This window comes from Phalacrocorax carbo, chromosome 8 (genome assembly GCF_963921805.1).
Source record: "Phalacrocorax carbo chromosome 8, bPhaCar2.1, whole genome shotgun sequence".
NCBI classification, from domain to species: domain Eukaryota; kingdom Metazoa; phylum Chordata; class Aves; order Suliformes; family Phalacrocoracidae; genus Phalacrocorax; species Phalacrocorax carbo.
The window spans coordinates 27,913,042-27,940,110 of record NC_087520.1 but is presented as its reverse complement, the minus strand read 5'-3'; the positions used below and the strand labels follow the sequence as shown (position 1 = coordinate 27,940,110).

General features: G+C 35.7%; 1 protein-coding gene across 4 annotated transcripts in view; it reads left to right on the top strand.

The window, feature by feature from the left end:
• The window catches only part of FTO (FTO alpha-ketoglutarate dependent dioxygenase), a 251,281-nt gene that overhangs the window by 129,675 nt on the left and 94,537 nt on the right, over positions 1-27,069 (top strand). The window contains exon 9 of one of the 4 annotated variants that reach the window (XR_010374246.1): positions 14,174-14,296. The exons of the other annotated variants lie outside the window; for them this stretch is intronic. The gene's annotated coding sequence lies outside the window, so the exon portion shown is untranslated. The remainder of the gene's footprint in view (positions 1-14,173; positions 14,297-27,069) is intronic. 4 annotated transcript variants of the gene reach the window in all.

Here is a 27,069-nt window from a genome sequence, read left to right as displayed (position 1 = left end):
AAGCTGATATACTGAGCCACTGGAATTGCAGTCTTGTAATTCAGAAATATCCATTTTATCCCTTATAATTTCTTCACTAAGATTCTTCAGTCTGAATCTGATATAAGTAGGAGCCAAGACAAACAGTAACCATTTATAGTCATTCAGAACAGTTTGGATTTCACTAGAATGTGAAGCCAAAGAGTTCTTGGCTTTGTTTCATGTGTCTTACAAGGATAGAAAGTGCATTTAAATTGTAGTGCTCAGCATAGCTGCATGTTTCTGTAACATCTGCAAGCTTTTATTTTCAACATTATAAAGATGTGAAAATACTTGTGCAGTAAACTCTCTCAATTCACCAGCTGAAGAGCTTGATGGAAGGTCCTTTAACGTTCTAGAAATAGTGTATACAAAAAGCCATCTCTAGTCCTTCAAACAGGAGCTAGAATGCAATGATACCACCAATGCTATACATGTGCTTATATAAAGGAAAGGGCAAGTGTGCATCTGTTAAGTGTGGGGCATTGCCCTGAAAGTGCTGACATGCATTAAGAGTTTTGATTCTTCAAACTGCTTCTGAGTGCACACTGTGGTTTTAAAGAGCAAGCTCTGCAGGGGATTTGCAGGACCGAGCCATAGAATTGCTTTCTTAATTTACTTGTGTACTTGTTCTATGGGTATTTGCATATAGTTAGAATAGCTGACAGTGAGCATTCAAGTTGCATAGCACAAAAACATGGAAAATGTGTTTATTTTGTTCCAGGATTCTTAGGTATAGAATTATAAAAACTATCAAAATAGGCTCTTCCCCTCATTATAGCATGTTATTGCCCTACCATCCAACATGCAAGTGCATGCATACCTGATTTCCTGGTGTGTATACTGAATTGATACATAACAAGTCCTTCTAGTAAGCAGAGGTTGCCAGAATATAACTCAGAATTTGTCTTGCCTTGCCTTGTCCTTCATTATAAATAACTTGAGATGCAGAGCAATGGTTTAATTGCTCTGTGCTTCCAGAAGGGTCTTTTTAGTATAGTTTAGACTATTTATCCTACCTTATATAACACTTTGAAATTCCTGGATGGAATTGCTTTGTAATATATATAACAATGAAAAAGAGAGAAGCCTCATGGTTGCAAGATACTTGTTCTATAGGTACAAGTACCTATACTTGTTCTATAGGAACAAGTATTTTGGGGAGGTTTAGATTGGATATTAGGAAGAATTTATTTACTGAGTGAGTGGTCAGGCATTGGAACAGGCTGCCCAGAGAGGTGGTGGACTCACCATCCCTGGAGGTATTTAAAAGACATGTAGATGTGGCACTTCTGGGCATGGTTTAGGAGACATGGTAGTGTTGGGTTGATGGTTGGACTTGATGATCCTAGAGGTCTTTTCCAACCTTAATGATTCTATGATTCTATAAAATTAGAGTTCTTCACAGTTGAAAGTTTTGAAAGAGTTTTAAAAGTTGCCATTATTTGTTGCTGAGTACCTTTGAAATAGATGAATGTAATATACAGGAAAATGCCATGACAAACTGCATCTAGAGAATGTGTCCCCCACTAGACTGTATATATGAGGATGGGACCCTTCTTGTGTGTAACTAGCTTTGAATCAAAATAGATGAAATAACAAACAGTAACATCTAGTTTAAATGCACGTCACAAAAATACACATTGCATATTTTTCTCACTGTCAAAAACTGTAGTACTTACTTCTTTGTGCAGTAGATTATTATCTAGTGTTCTGTCTTCTGCTTCTCATAAAGAAAATCTTTGCTATGAATTTCAGCTCTCAGTTGCTAAATGGAGTTCAAAGACCAAAATACTACTAACTTCCAGTAAAAATCCACAGCAGTCCTTTATCCATATAAATGACATGGGGGTAGAAGTATTTGCCTCAGTAGAAAGATACCTTGTGTGGAGAAAATTGTAAACCAGATATCTTATTAAACAGCTTAAAAACACATAATTTTTTGAGAAGGCCATTAATACCAGTTATATTAAAGCAGCTGGCGTAAAGTGCACGTTTCTGGAGTCAGGATGAAGATGAGATTTGAACTTGTAGCCCATCAAAACCTGAAATCTTCACAATGTCACTGCCTAATGAGTCTTAGCTTTTTAAAATGTTCATGGGCATGCTTGCTCTACTCCCATATTTAAAGGTAATATTGCCTATAAAATTAGATTTTGAGTTAGAATTTAGTCCTTTGTTCTCTGTTTAAGGTTACGTCTGAGGAAAGCAGCTAATCAATAAATAAACAGTTAAAGGGACTGCATTCTCGATAACTCCATTTGGAAATGGTTTCACAAAAATCTCTCCAATGGAAAAAAAAAAAAAAAAACAGAGTTTTGAAAGAACATAGGTAATTGTCTTGTGTTGCTTTGTTAGCTTAGAACACTCTAATTCTGTATAAAAGTAATCAAATGGAATATAAACTAAAGTGTTAATAAAGAACCTTTTAGTTACTGTACGCGTTTCACTCTGGGGATAGATAACTTTAAGATGGCCCTTCCACAGCTGGGGTCAAGTGCTAGCAAAAGTTGTCTTATTGTTAGACTTCATCTGGGCTGGCATTTCTGACAGACTTGTAAACAGATGCAAGCATTGTTGCTAATGACAGGTGATTATAAGTAGCATGGGTGCCAAGGTAATTAAACCATGCCTTGACAGGAACATTTGGTGAAATGGTATTTCAGCATTAGAAAAATTGTTGCAACACATTTTCCCCTGCTAGGCTATAGACCTGAATATCATTCATTTTTATTCTTTGGCCATTGCACCCCAAAACCTGCTCACTGCTTTAAGCAGTATTCAGTGCAGGGCAATGGGCAAAAATAGCTAGTTGAATAGAGGAGGTACATACAGGTAGGGTTTTGGAGCTCTGAACTGAGGCATCTGCTTCTAAGAAGGCTTTTAGCATATAAATATAGTATAAAAATCCAGCATGGAGGGATTGGAGATATATAATCTTCCATTATGACAAGTTAATGGTTATTGTGCCAGATTTATTAATGGCTGAATTATTGTGCTGTTCTTTGCCATATATTTCTTACTGGACACCTTAACTGCTTTTACTGCTGCAAATTTTAGTTTCTAAATCTATTTAAGATTTTTTTGTGTGTGAATGTACTTCACAGTGAAATACAGATTATTCTCAAAGTGAAAATAATGGTTGCTTTAGAAATAATGTACTTCACTTAATATTAGAACTTCTATGAACTTCAGGCAATATATTCTCAGAACTTCATGAAGCAATTTCATAGTTTAAGATTACTTTGTTTGCCATTCAGATCTCTTTTGCTGATAGGGAATAATGCTAAAGTTCCTTATTGATCTTGGAATTCCTAGCAACTCCTTATTTAAAATTAATCACATGCATATTGCATGAGAGCTGTGAAGCTGTGGAAAAATTTGGTTTAAACCTATATGTTAATCAAAACCTATTCCATAAAATGTGATATATCTAGTTTTAGGGATATTTTTCCATTATTCTGTGTGAAATTCATTACAATCCTAGTATGGAGCTAACTGTTGACACTATGGATGTTCCTTTGGTATTTGCCTCAGCCTTGAAGCTATGAGTGTTTAATATAATAATCTCAGCTAAAATTGTGGACTTCCACCAAATTTGGGGGAACAACTTAATCCTGTGTATTTTTCATTCAGGGCACTCAGGATGGAAAGAAATTATTTCTCTCCACTCATTGGTCTGGGCATCACTAAAGCAGTACAAGAAACTGCTACAAATATTAGATTGAAGCTAATACAATCTTAATGTTTGGACTGGGTACCTAGCAAAGGGTTTTGGGAATCTAGTAGCTTTTAGTTGAAAGATGGTTCTTAGAAATGAAGTTTTAAATATGGAGAAATCAATTTTCAGTTACTCGAAGAGATTCAGTTAAATGACTTGTTAGATACCTTACTTCCACATTCTGATGAAAAGAAGGTAGAACTGAGCTAAAGCCATTAAGATCACAGTGAAATGTCTTTTGTTGCTTCCCCCACCCCCAATCTCCAAGTCCAAGTCACTCAGCTTTCCATCCACTGTTTCTTCTATTGAATGTGCTAATAGAATGTTAATGTGCAGCTCATACATTTGTAGAATTTTAAGTCCCTGGACTGAGACAGATTCTGGCAAAAATTTGTATGGTCCAAAGAAGCTGGCTTGAATATGTCTGATGAAGTCCAGTGTGGTGGTGGTAAGTGATGTGCCTGTCAAACACAGCAGAGGTGACCCTAACAAAGTGTAGTAATACCTCTGTGGAAAAAAAAAATAATTATGGGATCACTTGTAAGGACTATAAAGCTGAAAAGTGGGAGAATACCTTTGGCATTTTTACATTTAGAATTTCTGTGTATAGGAGCATTTTGGAGGCTTTAAAAAGCTAGGGTGTTTTCCCTTGTCTTCAGCATATCAGAGGGTATGCAAATTATGCTTCCTGTTACTATTTACAGCTTACAAGTAAAGAAACTGTGGAAGAAAGAAAAGGATTTGTATGCCATATAGTTAAGGGAGGTGTAAGATTTGTAAAGCCTATCAGAAATAAAGTCAGTATCATATTTAGGTCCAGTATTAAGTGTGTGTGTTTATACACATAGCACAGTATATAACTTTTTCTAAGGGTTTTAATGTTATGTGCAGGTAACCTTGGAGCTGCCAGTTTGTTTTATTTCTGATGTTGCCTGCTAGTCCCTGAAGCAGATAAACTATGGATTTATTCTTCTTTTTAATCTTCGATTTGCTAGACTTTCATTATGTTGTGGTTACAGTCACAATGTCAGCATGTAAAATGTTAAACATCGCTGCTCTGAAAGAAGCTTCCATTGTCTTCTCCTTCCGGTGCCTGCGCCTTCTTTCTAGTCTTACAGTGGTGGTTCTGTCAGTGTAATATGTCGTGAGCATTTCTCAGTAATGACAGACATTGAATATGAGTGACAGGAACTCCGACCGAGTGAAATGGGTTCAATTACCAGAGATGTAGGGTTACCCGAGATAAAACCAAATGGTCCATTTGTGCTTGGTTTTGACCCTTTGACTCCCAGCTACCCAGCAGCAAAGACAAATGGCTGATTAACCATCCCCTAACCCTCCTTTTCTGTGATAAACTTGTTTGGATTTCCTTGTCTGGATAAAAATCTAAGTGTGGCATGTTTCTAAGAGGAAATATGATAGGAAAACAATGGGTACTGGTGCTAGTCATTTTCTTCTCTTACTGACACAAAAGAGAAAGTTGTCATTCTATCTTGGAACGTATCTAGGACATAGTGTCCAGAAATCAATACAAGATAAATGATTGCTCTCTTAACCTCACCTTTCTTCTGCTGCAGCAGTTATGTTGCTCCTGTTCACCTGTAGCCAACCTGACGCCAGAATAAATGAGAGAACCTGCCATGAAAAGTATCTTTCTGGGTTTTTTTTGTGTTGGAGGGATTTTGTTGACTGGGGGGGCAGGGGTTGCTAGTCAGTATTGAGTGCCATTTTACACTTGTTCTAGTCCAGTGCCTACAGCTCCCAGATAGAGTTATAGCAAGCTCCATAATTAAACTGTCGCTGTCTGCCCTCACTTGACTGCCTTTACAAAGTCATTTAACTAACAGACATTCCTGACTGTTAAAGCTAGGAGCAGCATGTCTCCAATACTGGAGATAAAATGAATGAAATTTGTTAATCTCTGCTGACACTTGATCCTAGATGTTGAACTAATGCTGTTGTACCTGAACTTTTTCTTTATTGTAATTACTTCTTATGTTATTATTTCATATAATAAATTGGAGGGAAGTTTCAACAGGTATTAAATTATTCAAGTTGATTTATGGATGCTGAGTGAATATGACATTCATCTTGTGCATTCTTCAAAAGCACATTTCAGTGGATGTTCAGAGCTGGATTCAAGGATTGCACTAATAGCATACTATAGTAAGAGGATGTATTTCCTTAATCTGAAAGGAATGCCATTTTTAAGTCTATACCTTTTAGTGATGAAAGTAAATTTGGCCTTTGTGATTTTATCCACTCCTAATTTAAACAAATACTTTGAATTAAAATTTAGTATATTTCCAAGGAGGACATCAAAAGAATCGCATGCCGTTGGTAAAATTAAGAGGGCTCAAATTAGAGAGTAGAATTCAGTTCTGTTTGAAGGAACAAACATTTTAAAAAAGAGATTTCTAGTTTATTTTCCATCTCCTGTATTTGTTCTGTGTTCTTTTTCTGTGATTCACAGAGTTTAAGGCCAGAAGGGACCATTAGATCATCTAGTTTGACCTCCTGTATAACACAAGACGTTACATTTCACTTGGCTGTCCCTGTATTGCATCCAATGATTTTGCCTTTAGGTTTAAATGCACCTTTCAGAATGGTGTCCGTTGGCCTGAGGACAATGGGAAACTGAGAATCTACCACTTCTGTGGAATTTAATTCAATTGTTAATCAGCCTCACAATTTAAAAGTTCTATTTTCTGTTTGAATGCTTGGCTTCAGCAATCTTTCAGTCCCTAGTCCTTACTATAATTTTCTCTGCTAAACAGAAAGAAACTCATTAGTGTCCAGTACTTTCAGTCTATGGATGTATAAACAGTGGTCAGTCCATTTGTCTTTCTTGTTTCTGAACAACTCAGTACACTCTGAGTATTTACTTACATAGTAAGGTTGCATGCAGAGCTGCTGTCTTGGGTTCGAGAAGCTGTATACACTAAATGTGATGTTAGCTCAAGGCTCTGTACCACTTCCTGTTACATATTTTTAGGCCTGTACTTCCAGTATTGTGAAGCTCCTATGGGATGTTAGCGTTGATCATCTAAAAGTGAACAGCAAGGGAAAAAAAAAACCCAAAACAAAAACCAAACAACAACAACAACAAAACCCACACCAGAACAAAACCCAACAGTTCTCTTCCTGCTCTTTAGGAACTCTCAGTAGCTAGTTACATGGTTCATTTTAAAAGCTTATAATTAACAGGTGATGTTTATAATGCTTTTGATTCCTAGTGAACTTCTCTAAGTTCGCCACTGCCATCATCACTAGGTTGTGTTCCTTATTTCCAGGTCTGAGAGAGGTATGGTTTGGACATTTCTGACTTCTCTGTAGAGTGTACTAATAAGGATATAAATAATGACCCTAGGAACTATAATTTAGCATAATTTTTCTTGCAGGGTTGGAAGGAAGATCATTTCTTAAAACACCTAAACACTCTCTCCCTTCCACCATAGAGATACTTTCTTTACTTCTTCTGCTAAAAGCAAGTGATAATGCCACTAGAGCCTGCCACTGCAATTTGTTGAGCTAAATCAATGGATGCAATTTCCGAACTCAGGACATTTGGATGATGATATAACTGGTTAATCATAGCTGGTTAAAGAGCTTTTTCTTTTTCTGTGAAAAGGGTTTTTAAAAAAAGTTCAAGTTGGGTTTCTTTCCAGACAGATCAGTGGTAGAAGTATTATGTTGATTCTAAGTGATACCTGAAAGCTGTAGTATAAATTTCCTTATATAAAAGAGTATTTTTAAGCTTGCTTTTAATGGCTTCTTGCATCTGCTGGACGAAACAATACTGTGATTAATTTTTAGCCCTGGAGGTAGTTGATAACCATGAGTTATCTAATTCACATCTTTCCTGTATGACTGGTAGTTTATCTGATGCAGTTTATTTTGCTTTATAAAATTGTTCATTGCTTTTCTGTTCGCAAATACTATTCCTACCACATATAGAGAGCTTCTGCTGATTGCTAAGTGTTATCTGCCCACTGCTTTTAGAGTTTGCCCTTCACAATTAACAGCAGCCAACAGAAATACTGTTTTGTTTTTGAAATAGGGTTTTTGGTCACTTAGGGTTGGTTTTCTTGAAGCAGGTGGGTCATGACCGGTTTTAATTTTCGTGCCAGAAAAAGATTGGATATGGCTGGTTTTTTTCCTTTTTATGTTTTTGCAAGAGAGATTAATACTGAACTTCAGAGTGACTCAGCAGAAAGCTATGTGCCTATCTACACAATATGCAGAAGAGACCTACACGTCCAGGAAGGTCTCAAAATCCTTCACTTTGTCATTATAGTTTCTTATTTCCTCACATCTTTTAATGCCTATGCATTTGCACCCCCAGTGCAATGTTTGAGTCCTCATTGTGCCCACTGAGTCAGTGGGCTTCTAGCTGAATGATGTGGGGCTGTGAAACTGCAGTAAGTTTAGTGGAGTGTATTCAGAAATTCATACAGTTCATCATTCAAAGAAATAAACTATCAGTTTGTTTTGTCTAGTTGGTGCAAAATCTGTCTTAGGTTGTGCAGAATTTACTTTGTTTTAAGCAGACATTGTAGGCAGATCTTTAGGGCTCTTCACATAAGTAGAATATTCTACAAATTAACGTTCACAGCACCAAGGTATTCAACACCAGTGGCAACAGCCAGAGACAAATGAAGGAGAAAAATACATGTATCCTTATTTGTAAATCTAAAGAAAATATGTATCTGTATAACTAATAGTCCAAACTTTTCTAAATCTTTTCTAAATCCAATCTAATCCTAAATCCAATTCTAAATCCAATTCTAAAACCAATAAATATTTACCTAGCATTCGAGTATGAAAGTAGGCAGTTATCTGCCAGTCATACATTTACATTTATTTCCTTAATGTTATTTCTGTGTTGTGATAATATTCCTACAACGTCATCCTTCTGCCTCCCCTTCCCTGTTTTGACCCTTTACTCATATAATTATAATCTACCATTGTAATCTACAATAATAAATTCTTTGAAAACTTGTTCTTTAGTTCATATACATGCTTTTTTGCCCTCAACTTCCACAGAATTCAACATGTTTGACAAAATCCATATCTATGTATAGTGGACTCCAGTCCCGTGCTGTTCTTACCAGTGCAGCTCTCCAATAAAAATGTCTTCCACAGCTGCCAGGATGAAACTTTGCAGTAAACCAGCCACTGCATCCCACTTGGAGCATTGTTCCCACACTACACCCCAGAGCCTGACTCACCAGAGTTAATAGCAGGAGGGTTGATCGATGGATAACACACAGTTCTGTGCTCCAGAAGCACCTTATTGTGAGGCAAACTTTTTTACCAGCTTGGGTCATGAATCATGCTCTATTCCATGAGAAATTTGGAAAAAAAAAAAAAGCCCTGTTGTTTTGGTATTCAGAAGATTTAGGAAGGTTATGTGAGTTTAATTTCTTTATTCCGTTATGTAAAGAGCAGCACATGTGGAGATAAAAGGATGTAGCACCATGTTTTAGGGAAAAAAAAGTGGATGTTTCCAATGGTATATACTCAAGACGAGACATAAATATGGGGCGGCAAATCATTCTTCAGTTGCTTGCGTGTCTATTATACTTTTGGAAGGGTAGTTGGTATATTGTGGTGTATTCACTATTTTGGTTTGGGGTTTTTTTTAACCTGCTGTTCTTCACTTCTTCTAAGGTAGTTGGAATCTATTTCCTGAGTATAAAAATATGTATAGGGAAGGATTTTCTTTTACCTTTCAGGGGTCTGTTTTTAAAACCAAACCAACTAACAAAAACAAGCAAAAAAAAAAAAAAAAAAGGCACCGTCTGTTATTTCTTAAACTACATTAAAAAATAAAGTCATGCCACAAGATCTGCAAAATAAAGCACCACTTAATACAATTGTCAGGATCACAGGGGATTTATGCTATTACTGTAAAAGCTACAGTGTATAGTCCCTTGTGTGACTGCCTACGTCTTCTAGTCTTTGTGTGTGTCTCAGGAGAAAGGGGTGGAACTGTGGAGTGAAATTTTTTTGTAGATATATATTACACTGAAAAGCTGATTTTTATTTTTTTTTGCAGTCTTTTAAATGGTCATCTACCTGCAAAGTTAGGTCACCTCTTGGGTCTTTCACTCCATCTTCCTGTAGAGAGGCTGCTGCAGCCAGGTCCATAGGTTTGAAAACACAATTCATCAAAATATCTGAAAAAGAATTTGTTAATATATTTTCTGCTTCAAATAATATTAAAAAAAAAAAATAACATCTGTGATGAGTAGAAGTAAGATTTAAGTAAAAGATGATAGGGAAGTGAAAAAAAAAAATGAAGGAAAAATGCTTCCATATTTTGTGAGAGGGATAGCAAATCAGAAGTAAAGCAAAAGTATGGTTAACTTACGTAGGTAGGACTTGGGTAAGAATACAAATGCTTCTGTTTGGGAGGGGAGTTCTTTCACCTGTGAATTAATGCCGTCTCCACCCAAGAAGCCTTGAACCCAGAATAACCTTAGAATGCAATAAATGAATCTATCTGAATTTAAATCTCTCCAAGTAAATTTCTGATGATTCATACTTGCTTGTAAATATTTGCATTCAATCTTTCAGAACCATCTTCAGGACAACAATTCTATACTGTGATTGCTAATATGGTGAGGAGGCCTTTCAGTGCTTTTATTAAGGCCCAAAAGGCCTTAATCAGCAGATCCAGGAGGAGGATTGTGTGCACATACATCTAATCTAAAGATTAGTCTTGTATGGTCCCTATTAGAGCAGAACAGAAAAGCTAAGTAATAAATAACATTATTTCTTCACAGACTGCGTTAGTAGCTTTATGTCACCTCAATCAATAGTAACCCTTCTTCCAGTTTTGGCTCTGGTCATGTTGCCATAGTTTTTACATGTGGAAAAGAGAATGCCAACACTGAGCAATAAGTATATGCAAGAATTAGTAAACGCTTGTAATTCTTCCATATAAACTTTGACAACCATTCTGTGATTCTGTGGTTCTACAAAGCATCAGATGCTAAGCCATGTCTTAATAGGCAAGCTGCATCCTATTTAATAGGTTTCAGGGCTGAATATTAAAATGTAAGAATAATTAACATTTTTCTGTGCCAGAACAGGATTGTTACTTCTTATTGAGCGCAGCCTTCTGAATTCAGCTAAATTTTTCTGCCTTTGAGGTATTGATGAAAATTATCCTGTGTTTTAAAGAATTTTCCTTAATAGGCTTATATTAAAAGGTAGTAACCGTAATCTTAAAAAAGTCATGTAGTATTAGTAAAAGTATTTGCTTTATTAGCACTTCTGTTAAAGTTGAATTTGTTTCATTAAGAGAATACAACTTTTTCCATGTTGCAAATATTTTCTGTATAACCATGGGGCTTGGATAGCTCAGGTGAGTATTTTCCCTCACGGAGACTTTGATCTTCGTAGATCTGCAAGCTAAAACAGATCTCAGGGTAACTTTGTTCTGTGGTTATCCACAAGCACATGTAATTCTGATAACTTTAAAATTCTGTTGCTTTAAGTCTGCAGCTCTCGTATTTCATCTCTGTAAATAAAGCTCCTCCTGCAAGCCAGCCAGGAAAACATATGATACCATTTGCGATTGCAGAATGCGGCATGCTGTTCTTCTGTAATTATAATGGCCTGAGCAGTGAGGGGTTGGTTAGCCTTCCTTAACAATCATTAATCTATCGAGTCTTAGTTACAGTGGCCCATCTTGGAGAACAGCAGTCCTTGGCGTGAGGCACCTTGGGCTGTGAGTTTGTTTTGAGCAAGGGATAGCCGTGTTTGTTACATGCTGCTGCTCACTGGTCCCTCAGGAGTCTGGGAAGAGGCTTTTTCCTTGTCTTGATTGCTGCTTGCCCTCTCCCTCACTCTCTAGCTTGTCCCTTTATTTCTCCTTGTTGTGAAAGTTTCTTTCTGTGTGACTGGGAGTCTGTTTAGCAGACCATATTGCAAGTGAAGGTGCATCGTTTGTTGCCTGATTTTGGCAACGCTGGGCAGTCAGCTGGGATGTAATTAAGACTCTGAGAACAGGCTGTCTTCTCCACAGGAAGGGCATGTTAGATGTTGCTGGGATTTGGGGCTGTCAGTTTGGCCAAGGCTGGAAACTGAGAGCTAGGGACAGTGATCTTTTCTTTCATTTATAATCCCTTTATGTACAGTGTATGCACTTGGCAAAGTTTACATATAACTAGTGGCTGGAGCTTACAAGCCAGTGCCGCTAAATTAGCATATGTTACATGTATATTTTAGTAATATTTTAAAGCAAGTGCAAATTTCCAAAGTGAATTATGCATGTATGACAGAAATAGGGTTGTGTTGCATTGGGTGTCAAATCCCACAACTTTTTGTCAAGACCATGGATTTTACATTAAAAAGGCAGAGAGACTAAACGAGGTAAAACAGTTTTAATTTTTAACAGTTTGGTCCAGCCCAAGGAGCTGCTCTCTGACAGTTATAACTGACATTTGAATAATTGGATTAATTCAGAGAGGGGTAAATCCTGTATTGATGGATGTGCTTGTTCTATATATTTTTTAACTTAGGCATGGAGCTGAATGGTTTAATTATTTAAAGGGCACTTCATGCAATATAAAATACTGCTGTTTTGAAACTTTGGTCTAAATTGAACAGGGGAAAACATTTGCATTATTTCATTCTTTACATTTAAAGGCTTAAGTAAAAAAAAATATGAAACTTATTGTTCTGTGCTTTTTAAACCAATGTAAAGAAAACTGGGAGAGATGGAAATTATCATTTGTGGCCCAAAACACCAGCAATGGAGATGAGCATGATTTAGTCAATCTTTTTTACAGAAGAATAAACCCTCAGTAATAATAATGTTATTCTGCAATTGCAGAATATTCAATTAATGCTATTGCGAGGAGTATTTCTGCCACTTTTCTTAAAACAACATTAAACTCTTCTTTTATTCAAACTCTTTTTTTTTCCATGAGAAATTTATTATTATCAAAAGTAAATGGTTTTACTGTGCCGAAAACCAAGGGTAGGAAGGCTAACTGTTGTCAGAGGCAGTTTAGAACACTGGTTTGGTTCCAGCTGTTTAGCCAGCAGGACATTAATAGTATTAACACTCAAGGAGAAAGTGTTGATTCACAGCTTAGGATATTAACACCCTGCATGTGAGGTATGAAACATGCCTGTGAAATGCCACATGTGTCTATGGATGCATGTATGATTTTAGACAAGAAGTGCTTTTTTAAAGGATTTTGAAGTCTGCTTTTGGTTTATTACTTTATAGAAATGTTTTTCTGTTGCAAAACAAGCAAATAACATCTTTCCTAAGCATACCTACCTGCCATACTGCATTTACATATTAGATCGTCATAAATTCTGCTAACATAATTTTGTTTCCAAAAAGGTTTCTTTCAGCAGATTTATGTATAAAGAACAAAGTGAAAGTTGAAAGTGTGTGAATGAATTCTAGATTTGTCTGGTTAGATGACAGGGAAATGTATTCTTTAAGTTAATTTTATACATTGTAATCCTAAGGAGTTTCTGTACATTCCTGAAATGTTTTCTCGTTTGCTTTGCAAACAAGGCAGTCCAGCTTTCCTGTATCCAGACTAGTATTCCTTTGGGAATTCATAAAGCCTTTTAAAATTATGGGGATTTTGGTGTTGGTTTTGTTTTGTTTTGGGTTGGTTTTTTTTTCTGGGGCAGCCTAAGGAAGTCCCAGGAGTGAAGTTGCCATCTGTCCTCTATATTAAAAGAATCTTCTATATTATATACCTGATGTTCTTGTCCCAGAGATAAATGTAGATAATTAAAAGGACAGCATTTATCCTTTATTCTGAATAAAAATTCTTTCTTATAAAACAGTTACAAAACTTATGAACAATTTTTAGGTTCTGTAAGCTCATGTTTTCTAGCACCCTTTTTTTTCGTTCCAGAGTTTTGGTAAGTATTGGCAAGTAAATGAAATAGTTTATTAATCTAAGCCTGTGCATTTATGATTTAAGGAAGGCTTCAGCAAGGCTGAATACTGTAGTGTGTTGGATAAATGTAAATATATTTTATTGTTATAGCTATTAGGGAATTATTGTTGTAGATAAGTCTGTCTTGTGATAAAGAGGAGGGTAGGCAATGGGTTGAGAATGAGAGATTTATTTGAGCCAGACACCTATTTTAGGATTATTTCCTCCATAAAAATCGCAAGTTAGAGACTCCACATTCATCCTTCAGGAAAGCAACCTACTCCATTGTATGAACTTCCTTCTACAACACACGTGCCCAGAACAATTCTGCATCTTTGCACTTCAGCTGTAGCTCATTAGTGTCCATAGGTGCTCCCAGTGGTCCCTCCATTCAGTGAATATCATACTGCATGCATATTCTAAATACCAAATACCTATATTCTGAATATCATATTTATGCAAGTCAAGATTAATAATTTGTAAGTAGTGTCCTTGTTTGTTGTTTTAGTACTGTCTCCATTCGTGGTTTTAATACAATAATGAAAGAAGAATGTGTCTATCAATAGAAGAGTGGAAAAAAGCGCTGAGATGTTGCTTTAATAATCTATGGTCCTTCTCTCCTTCTCCCATGGTAAGCAGCACCATGCCAGGTCAGACCAAATACCTTTCTAGCTTAGTGCCACATAATGCTGGACGACAAAAGCAGATTGCAAAAGAAAAAAAAAAAAAAAAAAAAAAAGAATAAGGGATAAATGATTCTCCCTCAGGTTATTGATCTACCTCCAGTAATTTGTGGCTAACAGAATTTCTGATGCAAAGGTGATGATATCTTTGCATTTGATGGTCCTGCATAGATACTTCTTTTCAGTGAATTTATGCAATTGATTTTTATTTAAGTAGACTTTAAATAGACTCAGCATTCTTTTCTGAGCAGTTGTACTATGTACTAAAGGTTATAACCAAACCCCACCCCCAAACCAAAACACCCAAACCAAAAATTCCAGCAAACCAAGAATCCAATCTGGTTTTGCTTGTTTGTTTATTTATTAGCAAATAGTGAAAATAGTTCCCTAGGTAAATTTGGGTTGTTTTTTTTTTTGTTTGTTTATTCATGTTTTCATTGAGTTCCATTGCATCTCCCCTTTGTGATCACTTTTCTAGACTGAACAGTCTTACTCTATTTAATCATTCTTCATACACAGTCCTTTCCATATCTCTCCTCTTTATGCCTGTCTTAATTGTAGGGTATCTTCTTCGAGGACGAGAACCAAAACTGTTTAGTTCTTCATGCTTTGACATCTAATCAGATACAAACATCACCATATTCATATAAATGGTTTGTTTTTTTCCCTTGTTTGAATGGGTTTTTACTTCCAATTTGTGTATTTTGTGAAGTGAAATGTAGAAATTGACATAAACATGATTAATAATTCTTATTTTCGTCACACAGTAGATGTCTAGCATCTACTATTCAAATATTAAATTGTATCTTCATTTAATTGTGTGTATCCTTAAACAGACAAAGTCAGACTGGCATTTATTTACCTGCCTTAAGTAAAAGAACAAAGACATTTATGATCTCTTCATTAGGCAGAATACTGGTGTTGAGATATCAGTGTACATGCAAGACACTTCACAAGTATATGTTCTAAACTGAAGTTATATTCTGTCTGGAGTGCCCTGGATATAGAAAACTTATGCAGAAGTTAAATTCAGGAGCTGTGCTAGCAAGACTCCTCCTTATAAATAGGCCACTGAAGAGGTATATAGATCTTTCTGTTAATATTTAGTTCAGAAGGCTTGTTTGCATACAGTGACTATCATTTCATTTTAGTGCCAGACTATCAGTAATCAGTAGTTTCATAATGACTTTCAGAAACTTATCTCCTGTGTATCAGTTCTGTTTGTCACAAGTAAAGCCTTTTGTTAAGGTAGCAACTATTAAATTTAGCAACTAAAGATTTCCTTTCTGTAAAATGTCTTTTCAGTATATCTTTAAAAAAAGAAATTAGTGATTTTTAAGGCATGGAAATGTATTAACATTCATTGGTATTTTCTTATTTGCTCTGATTGCTATATGTAGTCGGTTACTAAATTTTCAGTTAATTTATATTTTATATGAAGTCAAAATATTTTGCATGGTCCTAAATGGCATAATAATAGTCAAATGTATGCTGTATATAGATCCAGCTATTCAAAAAGGAAGTGATTGATGACAGTATGTTTAAAGTCCAATAGCCATGTGCCACCTGACAGAGAATGCAACATATCACATGTGCCAGCCTGCACCTTCTTTATGTAGGTAGGGCAAGAAATAAGAAAACTAATGTACTCAAATTACAGGAGAAGCAGCATACACTGTGCAGCATAATTCAAACTGGATATTGGACAGGACATAGGGTTTTTGAAGAGTTCCACAGGATTTTTAAAGACCTTGGGATATGATTTTTTTGTTAGGCCAAATCTTTGGCCATTTGGGGAACTGAAAGTGAAGGTAGTCTGGTATGCATCGTTGAATAGAAATGCCTTTAAATGACTCTGCATGATTGTTATGACTTTTCAACCTGAATACTCTTCTTGGAAATTTTGAGTTTCACAGTTGATTGTTTGAATCATTCCTTCTCTGGGTTAAGGGGAGAGAAAGAATCTAGGTACCTAGTTCTATGAATGTGGATACGTTTCATTCCAGTTAGGGATCGTCAATTATATGTGTGTGCCCTCTGGTGGTACAGCACAGCTATAAGTCTAGGGATACGGATGACTTAATTGTAGGTACCCTGTCACTACCCAGGTCAAGTTTAAGTCTTCATAAAAGGCCTGATGGAACACTATAGGAGAAAAGGCAAGCATCTGTATGCCGAGTTACTTCAGGGTTATTCCTAGATCCACCTCCACCACCTGTTCCTCAAGTTTATAACAACCAAATTAATCTTAGGAGGTCTTTTAGACACCCAGGTTTGAGATTGCTTTTGAATATCCTACAATGGTTTTACAGTTTACATCTTGACTCCCAGGATGCAAAATTTATTAGTAATGGTCTTCCATTTTTCTTTGCCTGAATTTGGTCTCATCTATACCCACCTTCTCCCCCTCTACTGCTAGGGAGAGGAGTCAGGTCTTAAAAGAGGAACTAATAAAAGGTGAACCGATTCTTAGAAGATCTCAGGTTGAAGATGACTTCACGATCAAGTCTTAGTTTTTGTGTGGATTTACCTGCAACTAAAAATTTTGAGATTGCTTCCCTCCTAGATATGAAAATTGGAGGAGGGAAATAAGGCAGCTGTGCACAGAAAGTAAAAAGAGCCTATTTGTAAAATTTAAAAGCCATTGGGGAAAAAAAAAAAAGAATATTTAGATGAAAATATATATATATATAGCAGTTCATTTGTGGATAAAGACAACAAGCTGAAAAACTATCATTCAATAGAAAGATGTGTCTGACAGATAGGGTGTGTGTTTTAGAAAATATTGCTAACAATTGCATAAAATCACAATGAATTGAAATATGGGACACAACTATAGGATACAGCATAACACCCGTGATAATTGCTTCATTTCCATTGATGATTGCTGCCTAGAAATTTTGGGTGCGGTGATTTGCCACTGACATTATGCATACAAGAGGCATGTACTAGGTAGTGATATGAGGATTATTTGAAATATTCTTCAGCTTCTTAAATGTTGCTTGTTCAACTTCTGATATCAAGTTGTTAGGTAGTGTATGTAAGGTAACAATCCCTAATGATGAATGACCTTCCAGAGCATATAAAGAATTGTTAGTCTCTTTCTTCTTAAAATCATGCTTTGCGGATTTTCTTTTATATAGTATGCATCTATCTGATGCTATAATCTGTCTGATTATAGAAAACTTAATAAAGAAAAACCCTGTTCCCCAATAGCTACTAATGCCCTAGCTTTTGGTACCTTAACATTTTTCTTTCATTAATATTGATTAAACTGTAGAGGGTTTCATTGCTGTTAATAGGGGGCACATTTTAAATTTTAGATCATTAACATTTAAATAGATTTTAATTGTTAAATGTAACAAATTTATGCAGGTAAAGATTCAATTTCTTCAATTAATTTAAATTTACATGTTCAGAGATCTTTCACTAAGGCTATTCTCATAAAACTTTAAGGGTCCCAGAAGGATCTCTGTATACTTTTATTCTTTTCATTTAATCCTTGCTACTCTCTCCATATTATGTCTTTGAAATTGCTAGGCTTCTTTCCATGTGCTAGTTAATAAAATAACATTTCTTTTAGCCTTTTAGGCAGAGATTTGTTTCAACAGATTTATTTATAAAGAACCAAGTGAAATTTAAGTGTGTCACTGAATCCTAAGTGTTTTACAAGTTTGGGAATTGATCATCTTCTCCACTATGCCCACATGGGAAAACTAAGTATCTGCTTGTTTGATATAACATGCAAATCAGTCAAAGAAACAATTCCTGGGAGTACTTTTCCATCCCCACAGGTTCCAGAAGCCCAAATGTAAATAGGTGAAGTTATTTTGGTATTTCATCTCATCCTCTAGAGGAAAATTCAGAAAGTTTGTATTCTTATGTATTCCTTGATCTGAGTCTGGCACTTCTCTGGAAGCATATTATCTTGAATGTGGTCACTTTATATCTACATAGTATATGAATATATAGGATAAGTTTCTAACAGCTCAGAAAAATGTTACATGCTTTATTAAACTAGTAAGTCAGTATTGACTTGCATGGTGTCAAGATAAAACACAGTATAGAGCAAGGACAAGGAAGACAGAGGTGAGGAACATCTCTGACTCTTATGAACAAGAGGAGGAATACAACTTGCAATTTTAAATTTCACAAAGAAGGGAGACAAATTTCTTAATTTCCTTTGAAACAGCCTGATTGACTCGTAATTGCATATGTTTGCTCTGAAATAAATTACTAGCAAAGATTTAATGTAACACATTTTATGGTACTATATGTTTGTTGTGTGCCATGAAGTAATTTTCTGAATTCCTTAACCCAACATGCAAAAAACAGGGACTCAAGGGATTGTAGAAGATAGATCAGTCATTTACAGTTTTTAAGTTGATAAGAAAGTCACAGGGAGGTGTCAGGGACATGATGCGAGTTTGACAGTGGGGTTAAATCAATAGACAGCAATGGGTTTAGTATGTTGGAAAGGAAAAATTAATAAACTCCCTGTGAAGGAACTGGTTATTTGAAGAGATGAGTGGACCAAGAATGGCTCATGGGAGGAGAAGGACCTGCTAGAAGACATGTGGAAGGGAATATCAAATCAATCTTAAATGCTTAGAAACAAACAGATTTCAAGGATTGTGGGCACAGCAAGATTAAGGGCAATAAACATGTAAAGGAGAATGGCAATGGGAAAGGCTCTAAAATTTGTTCAAGGAAAGTATCAAAACGTTTAGTGGAAGTGATTTCTGTGAACAAAATGTAGACCAAGCTGAGGTGATCAGAAAGGAAGCTGAGAGGAACTTGAAACAATTGCAGTAAACTGATATTCAATGTATATAGAGGAATAAAAACCTGAAGTAAAGATTGAAGAGGAAGTTGAGTTCTAAAATACCGGGCTTTTTTTCTCATTATAATAACACCAGTGTTTTGGGAGGGCTTTGCCAATAAGGAGTGGAAAGATGAGTGAGAGAAAAGAGAAGGAGAGATGGGGGGGGGGGAAGGGCTTAAATATGAAAAGGAAAGTTAGTAGTTAGTTGATACAAAATTCAATCAAAAAGACACACTGCCAGAGTCTACTGACCATTAAGGAACAAAAGTGTATCCGTATCTTGAGTATAACTTGACTTGTTCTTGTGTTATGAAAGGCAGCTTGTGTCAGGAGGTGGAGTATTTTTCTTGGTGGTGATTTATCCTGTCACACAGTATTGATTTTAATTGTGTAGAAGTTATTACAGAAAAAAATGGCAGCTCCACTATGCTGGTGCTTACTGATTCATGGTTAACAGATTTCTATGCAGAACTGTTGGCTTCAGTGTTGGCAGCGTTCAGAAGTGTAATTACTTTTTGTAAAGGAGGGAAACTCACTTGAAACTGTGATGACTTTGTAACTGGAAAAAAAATTCTTCACTGGGTCAGTTTCTTGACTTTCTGATAATCATAGCCTTCTATATGTTCCCCTCAAAAAAAAAAATAAAAAATTAGAGCTATATGTTAATAGAGGAAATAGAGATAAGTTGGAAAGTGATGTGAAACATCTCAAAACATAAAAACAACAATCCAAAACAAAGGATATTTCCCCTACAGAGACAAGAATATTAAAAAGTTTTTATTCAGCATTTCTGTGAAGGAATTGCATTTCCCTGCTTTTGATTCTACATCTGTCCATCATCAAATGTACACACGATTCTGAGTCTAAGACAAGAGAAGACAATCTGATTTCCAAGAAGGAAAGTCTTTCATATTAGAGCATAACGTTAGTCTTTGCCTTCTGCTAATGTGAAAATAAAAATATTACTGCTGAGGGATTGATATCTATACATAAAGTATCTCTGAAGGAAATAAATATTTTAAAATATAAGCACTAAAGTTGTATTGGCACTTCAAAATAGGGTCAGAGGCTGGTTCCTCCTTCAGAAGTGTCAGTGTTCTAATGCGTATTACTGCATACACCAAACCTTTCATGATAAAATAACTACTGTTGCTTTTTTCCAGTGGAAAAAACACACGCGAGTTCTTTTATATTTCAGAAGATCACAAGATTTCTATAAACAGTAATATAGGGCTTCAGTATTATGCAAAAATGGAAGTTTTCAGAAGATGATTTATTCTATCCAGACTGCACAGAAGAGACCACCAGAATAACATCTGCTTGGCAATTTAATTCATGTTTCTTTTAATTAAGATAATTCTTTAAAATAAGCAAAGAAAACGCCATTCTTTTCCAAGGTACATGTACCTTTTTTCCAGCTGATCTATGTCTAATACCAAAACATGTAAAAATTTATTTCAGCCTGTATGTACTTGGCCTTAGTGCACAAAAGTAGAGGTGTGCAACATGTATTTGGAATCCAGAAGTTTCTGCAATCTCAGCAGCCTGCTGTCATCAACTAAGACTTCTTGTTCTAGATAGCATAATGGATGCAGGAGACCAAACATTTGCTTCAAAACCTCTGCTTCAAAACCTTCTTGCATCTAATGTTTATGATGTTATTTGATCTATCTTTTTAAGGTAGATTGCTAATAATAGGACTTTCCAGTAGTCCTATTTCCTTCCGATGTACGGTGGCAACAGAGAGTACTCAGATCTACTTCCTGACTTTGCATATTGCCCCAAACTGGTTTGTGCCTTAACAGTAGACTATGTTTTGGTTTTGACTTTTGTTTTCAAGGTCATATGTTTGCACAGAATCAAAGTGTATATTACTCATTAAGTAATTGTCTGTAAATATTAAACCTCAGGTAGTACTGTCTGGGTGCAAAAAGCAAGAGTAGACTAGACTATTAATAGAATATAAATGAAGGAATATAGATTTTGAGGACTCTGATTGGGAATTTCACTTGGGTTCTGAGCTCAATACATACTGAGTACCTGTTATTAAATGTGGAGCAATCTGAACTTCTGTTGACCTGGCTGGGAACTGAAGTTGTTTCAAATGTGTCTCCTATCACCTTAACAATCCCCAAGTTTCTGTTGCAAATTACATATGGTTTTGAATAAGTGGGGAGGTTAAATAGCTTGTGCTCTTTACTTAACTTGTTTTCCTGCCTTCAGACTGCTGGTAGATGAAACATGTTCAGCAGTGCTATTCCTTAGATTTTGCTGTAATTCAAGATTAAAATTCCAAGACAAATAATGAGAGGACAAGAGGTGTGATTTATCAGGGAGTGGCCACTTCAAGTCAAACTGGAATCTGGTTAGACTGATGCTGCTTGAGGTGTCAACAAAACAATCTCATAGAAAAAGGCAATTCCTAGGTGGAATTTGGATGTTTGTAGGTATTCTTTTTTTAAGCAATAATAACTTTAGAGAGCATATGCATATGCCTGTGCAAAACAAAGTGTTTGGGTGGCGAAAACTGGTGCTTGAATTTCCTACTAAAATGTTTTAAGGGGATTTGTTAGGGTCTACCAGATTAGGGGGAAACAGAATCACAAATTCAGGTGTTCTATAACTAATTATCTATGAGAAAAATAAATAAATTTAAGATCTCATGAAATGTACGAGTAATGTGAAGTTGAACATTTCAATAAGTTCCTTGGTGCTGAAGAGCTGATACCTCTACCACTTCGTTATAGACTAGAGTCACCTGTGTGAGTGTCATTGTCTTTCATTTTTTTAACAAAGCAGCAAGCAGACATCATTCTTGCCCCAATGTGTTTCTAAAGATGACAAATTTTAATTCAAGTCAACCAGTAATAAGTGGTCTACAGGTACTGAAGGCATCAGTTTAACAGTCAGGTTAAACTGAGTACATTGGTAGTATTCTGAAAAAATATTCAATAATATTCTTAACTGTTTAATACAAAAATAATTTGTTGGAAAAAATTGACATGCTTTGTCTGTTCCTACAAAGCTCTGCTTACCAGCTTGTTGAACTTCCATCAGTCATATGCAACCTAACAAGTAAACAGAAATGCAACAGGATACAAAGACAGGTCTCTAGCAAAGTGTAGATGTACACACAAAACCTACATAATAGCTGGTTCATGACAGTAGATACAAGTTTCACTATCTTATCTCCACCTACAAAAGTCTGTCCAATGGGGTTGGAAAGATAAGCATGCAGAAGGCGAACTCTATAAAATACAAAGTGTGAGCAAATAAGGTAATTAAAAGATAGGATTAATTGCATATAATTGCATGATTGTTTTTTCCCTAAAGTGGTACTGTAGTAGAAGTCACATCTATTTGCATGTAATGGAAATGTTACCTCTATCTTAAGTTCCTGAGACTGACCGTAAGAATACAGAATCCTGCGCTTTTACTTCCTTTTCCTGATTATCTCACATACGCTTAAATATGCCTTACCAATGCAAGTCATCCTTTTGTATTTGTGTCCAGGCTTTGAAATTTTAGCCCTTACTGGTAAATATGTTTGAATGAAAATTAGATTTATTTTTCTTCTTTAAAGACTGGAGAGTTGATTCTAGTCTTTCCACTGTACTCACTATATTTTTATTAGTCCCCCAAATTTAGCTCTAGTGAATGTATGTTTGCATAGAGAGAAATAGAAATAAATATGGTATCTTTTCTGAAGACTGCCATTCTCTGCTAAAAATTAAAAAAAAAAAAAACAAAACACCCACAAACACCAAAAAACCCCCAAACCCAAATGCACTCTGATTGCACTGTTACGACATGATTTCTGAGTCCACCAGTTCAGACAGGCCTGCCTAAAACTGTAATCAAATTGATTGTATTGCATTGCTGTTCTAATTTCCAATTTGGGATTTTGCTACATAATCTCTAGTAGAGTATGTCTAATCTTTATGAGACCCAAGGTCTCCGTATAAACTCTCTGAATTCTCCTCCATGTGTCTCTGCTAAACTGAGATGTGTCTTCTAGCTGAGTTGTAGAGACATTAAATTACTGAGTTAATCAATACAGCGCTGTTGTGTCACTGTATCTTTTTCAAAGACCAGCTCAAATTTTGTATGCTGTAGCTTTGATCCCTGTCATTTAATTCTAAGTACACTTGTTATTATAGTAACTGTTGTTTGTATGTTATTTTAGCTTTTTACTTAAGTAGCTATTTAGCAATTTAAATGAAAATGTAATTAGGTTACATCTGGTTTACATGCATGTAATACCACGCAGATGTAAACTTATATTAAAACCATATTTTATTTTTGGCAAAAATACATACGAATAAAATTGTAGCAATCATGCATTACTTTTTTTTTTAATAGTGTACACAAGATGTATTCCAGTGTTTATATTGTGATGGTAACTGTCCTTTCTATTTTTATGAGAGACAGCATGGGGATCTGACTGGTGTAGGCTTTTATTTTAGTTGTACAAGGCTAAGTACACTCTTATGCTGGTGTAAATCCAAAGGAACTCTGTTACAGTTAGTTAAAATTCCTTACCAAACTCATCAGTTTCAATAACTGACTCCTTCCAGAGCCAAATTCCACTCTAAGGATCTCCACTGAAATAAAGAATCTTTGTGGGCTTACACCATTATGAATGACATTGATATTTGGCTTTCAATAGCTTTATTTTAAAGATAGATGAGCTTCTTGCTGGACTGATCTTAGAAAGTGCTGAGTGCCCTCAGCTATTGTTGACTTTGACAGGCGTCTCTTCTATACCTGGAAAGAGAGGCAGAGGTATGGATTCAATTACAGCTTTCCCTTAGTCTTTGTATAAGGACTTAAGGAAGGAACTTGATGTCTCTGTACAACTTGTAATCATAACACAGAATTTCTTCTGCCTTATTTGTCCTTTTCTGTTTTTGACTGTAGGCTCTTCATGGCTGATTACTACTCTTTGTTTATATGGTGTCTAGCACAATACCAGGATTGTGAGTAGTGTCCATTGATAGAGGTATAAGTCCAGTCCTAAATGAAATATGTAAATCTTCTAAGACTTTAGAATTTTGTTGGAATAGCTAATTTGTCTATCAGTAGGCTAAATCTATTAAGCATTAATATGTTTATTCTGTAGTGTAACGCACAACTTTTTGATAATGTAACCTTGAAACCTGCAGTAATAAAGTAAGACTTCTTACTCATTTAGTTCAAAATAAGCTATGTATATTTTACTTGGAGCAAGGGTGTATTTTAGTAGACTTTTATTGTTTCAATATATATTTCTATTCAATAACTCTGCCTTTTTAGAGAATAGATGTGAAGGACATGTAAGAAAACCGTTGCATGTTTTTCTTCTTCCTTTTTTCCTATGAACACTTAAGGCCCTGATTCTACGACTGTGTACATAATCATATGACACTATGTGGAGACAGAATCAGAATATAAATTTAAATTTGTTCCAGTTCCCTGTTATTAAATACTTTAGGGTTAAATCTTGCTGCTCTTAAGTGTGAGTTTGGCCCAAATAAGGACTTCAAGATTGTCTCTGAAGAGTATTTAAATGGGTAGTTTAATGCAAAGAAGATAGGAAGCCACAGAGAGTCATTATTATGGTATTGTTTCTCAGTGACTACAGTTTTGTTGTTGTTGTTGCTACAGTTTACATTTATTACAAGGTTTGTATTTCAGGAGTGTGGAACTTAATTGTTCTGAACAATCTGTAATGACCACTCAAAACAATTTTCTCCAAATTTGTAATTTATTTGTTTTCCCTCATTTGTTTAAATTAACTAAGATTGGGACTTATCCATGAAAGATGCACAACCCAAGTTTTGGTTAAAAATTCTTACTGAGTAGTCTTGTAAATATTAACAAATCTTAATACTTTTGTAAACATGTAGAGTATTTTAAACTAATAGCATAGTAATATTAAGCACATGGAAAAAAGAAACACAAAGGTTTTCTTCTATATAGTATCAGGCAAAGACTGAAAGCTGGAGTGCTGAACATATTTTCCCCTGCTCTTCCTTTCTGCATGGAAATATTTTTTTTCCCCCTTTGGGAAATCAGTGCCATTCTGCTTTCCTGTGGACTGAGCTGTGAAGTACTTGCCCTCAGGTTGAGATAATGATTTTTAGAGATATATATGTAGATGTGTAAATATATAGAGAGATATATATGTATACATATTTAAAACCTCTTGGGTTTTAAGAATTTTTGTGTTGGCCAAAGCCGTGCACCCAGTACTTTAAGAACTGTCTCGGTTTCCAGACTGCTGGTGCCAAGTATACCTCAGCTGCTGCTGCTGAGTATAGCTCAGCTTTCTGCACCTCTCTCAGTATTTACAGATTGTGCAGGTAAACTTTGCAGAGAACGATTCAGTGTTAACTTATGATGACTGGCTGTATGATTTACAGTGACTTTAGGTAGGAACATACTATGTACGGTGGATTCTTTCTATTTCTGTCTCCTTCTGGTCAGACGTACCTCCATTTATTGTGCGTAAAATGTAACTGCCTGTGGTTGGCAAGGAAAGCCATCTCAGAGATGTGGAGGTCAGGCTTATAACTCTTAATTACTTTGTCCTGAATCCACAGCTGCTCCAGCCCTGCTACTCAAGTGTTTCTTCCTCTCTTGGCAATGCGATGGAACATGTTGTTCATTGTCCCTAACCTGCCCTTTTTTGCCAGTATGATGTAATGCTTGTGGTAAATAAAGTCATTGTAGTTGAGTTACGATTCAACATTAACTTTGATTATTGACACCTCTAGTTGACTAAGACAGGTCTCTGATTATTAGTATTTTAATAGTTTTAAAATAGTCTTACAAACTGAAGATACGGAATATATTTTAAATTCAAAATATTGCGTGGAGCAGAAGAACATAGCTACGAGATTAATAACAGTTATTAAAGCACTTGATGCAGCGTGTAACATCTTTCCCTTTATTTTATGGCAGCTTTCTTTGCTGGAAAGCTAAATGAGTGTCTATTATGCCTGCCAGAGTGAGGAAAGAGCATTGAAACCTGGACTCAGTATCAGATCATGTTTCACTAACAGAACAAAATTGATTTATTGTGTTACATCAGGGTTAGGTGGACCTAGTACTGCTTCACCACATGCTATTTCATTCCCTTGTCTACTAAGTATGCAAGTACAAACAGCTTTAACACAATTCTTTACCTAGAAACAAGCCTGAGGCTTCATCCAAATACTTTCAACATATGAAAATTGAGCTGCTTTGAACTTGTATGTTTTTGATAACTGCTTGGTATGCTTCCTGGAGGATCACCTGTAGGCTTTTCTTTCCAAATCCTAATCCCTTTGATTAAGTGCCAGGACAGATAGCTCTCATTGAATAACTGCAGTCTCATAATTCTTCCTTCATTCAGAGTTGAAAGGAAGCTGCTCAAGCTTCAATAGGTAAATCCTCAGATTTAGTTAAAGTAATTCAGACACTTAGAAACTGAAATTATTTTGTTCTGAAACAGGGTTCAGACGGGCTACTGAGCATTTACATACCACTTGCTGCCAGAAGCTGTAGGATGAAAAAAACAAAACAAATTTTTTAGCAAGAAGGATTAAGAGTAGGAAAACTTTGAGAACCAGACATTAAAAGACAACCTGGCATGGAAATCTAGACCCAGAAATAGGAACATAGTTACTTTGCTTGACTGCTCTTGTTTTCTTTTTCTGCAGGATCAGACTGTAGTGCTGGGCTAAACATGCCATTCCCTCCTTAGCCCTTCTTCTCATTAATAACTACCAAAATGGGGGGGTGGGAATTCTTATTCTTTTTATCTTTACAAGTATGCCTGCTGGGAACAAACCTGAGCCAGTTCAAGATTCTTCTATTTAAAAGTGTTTGTGTCAGGAGAGTATGACGGGGAATTAGAAATAAACCTGTTAG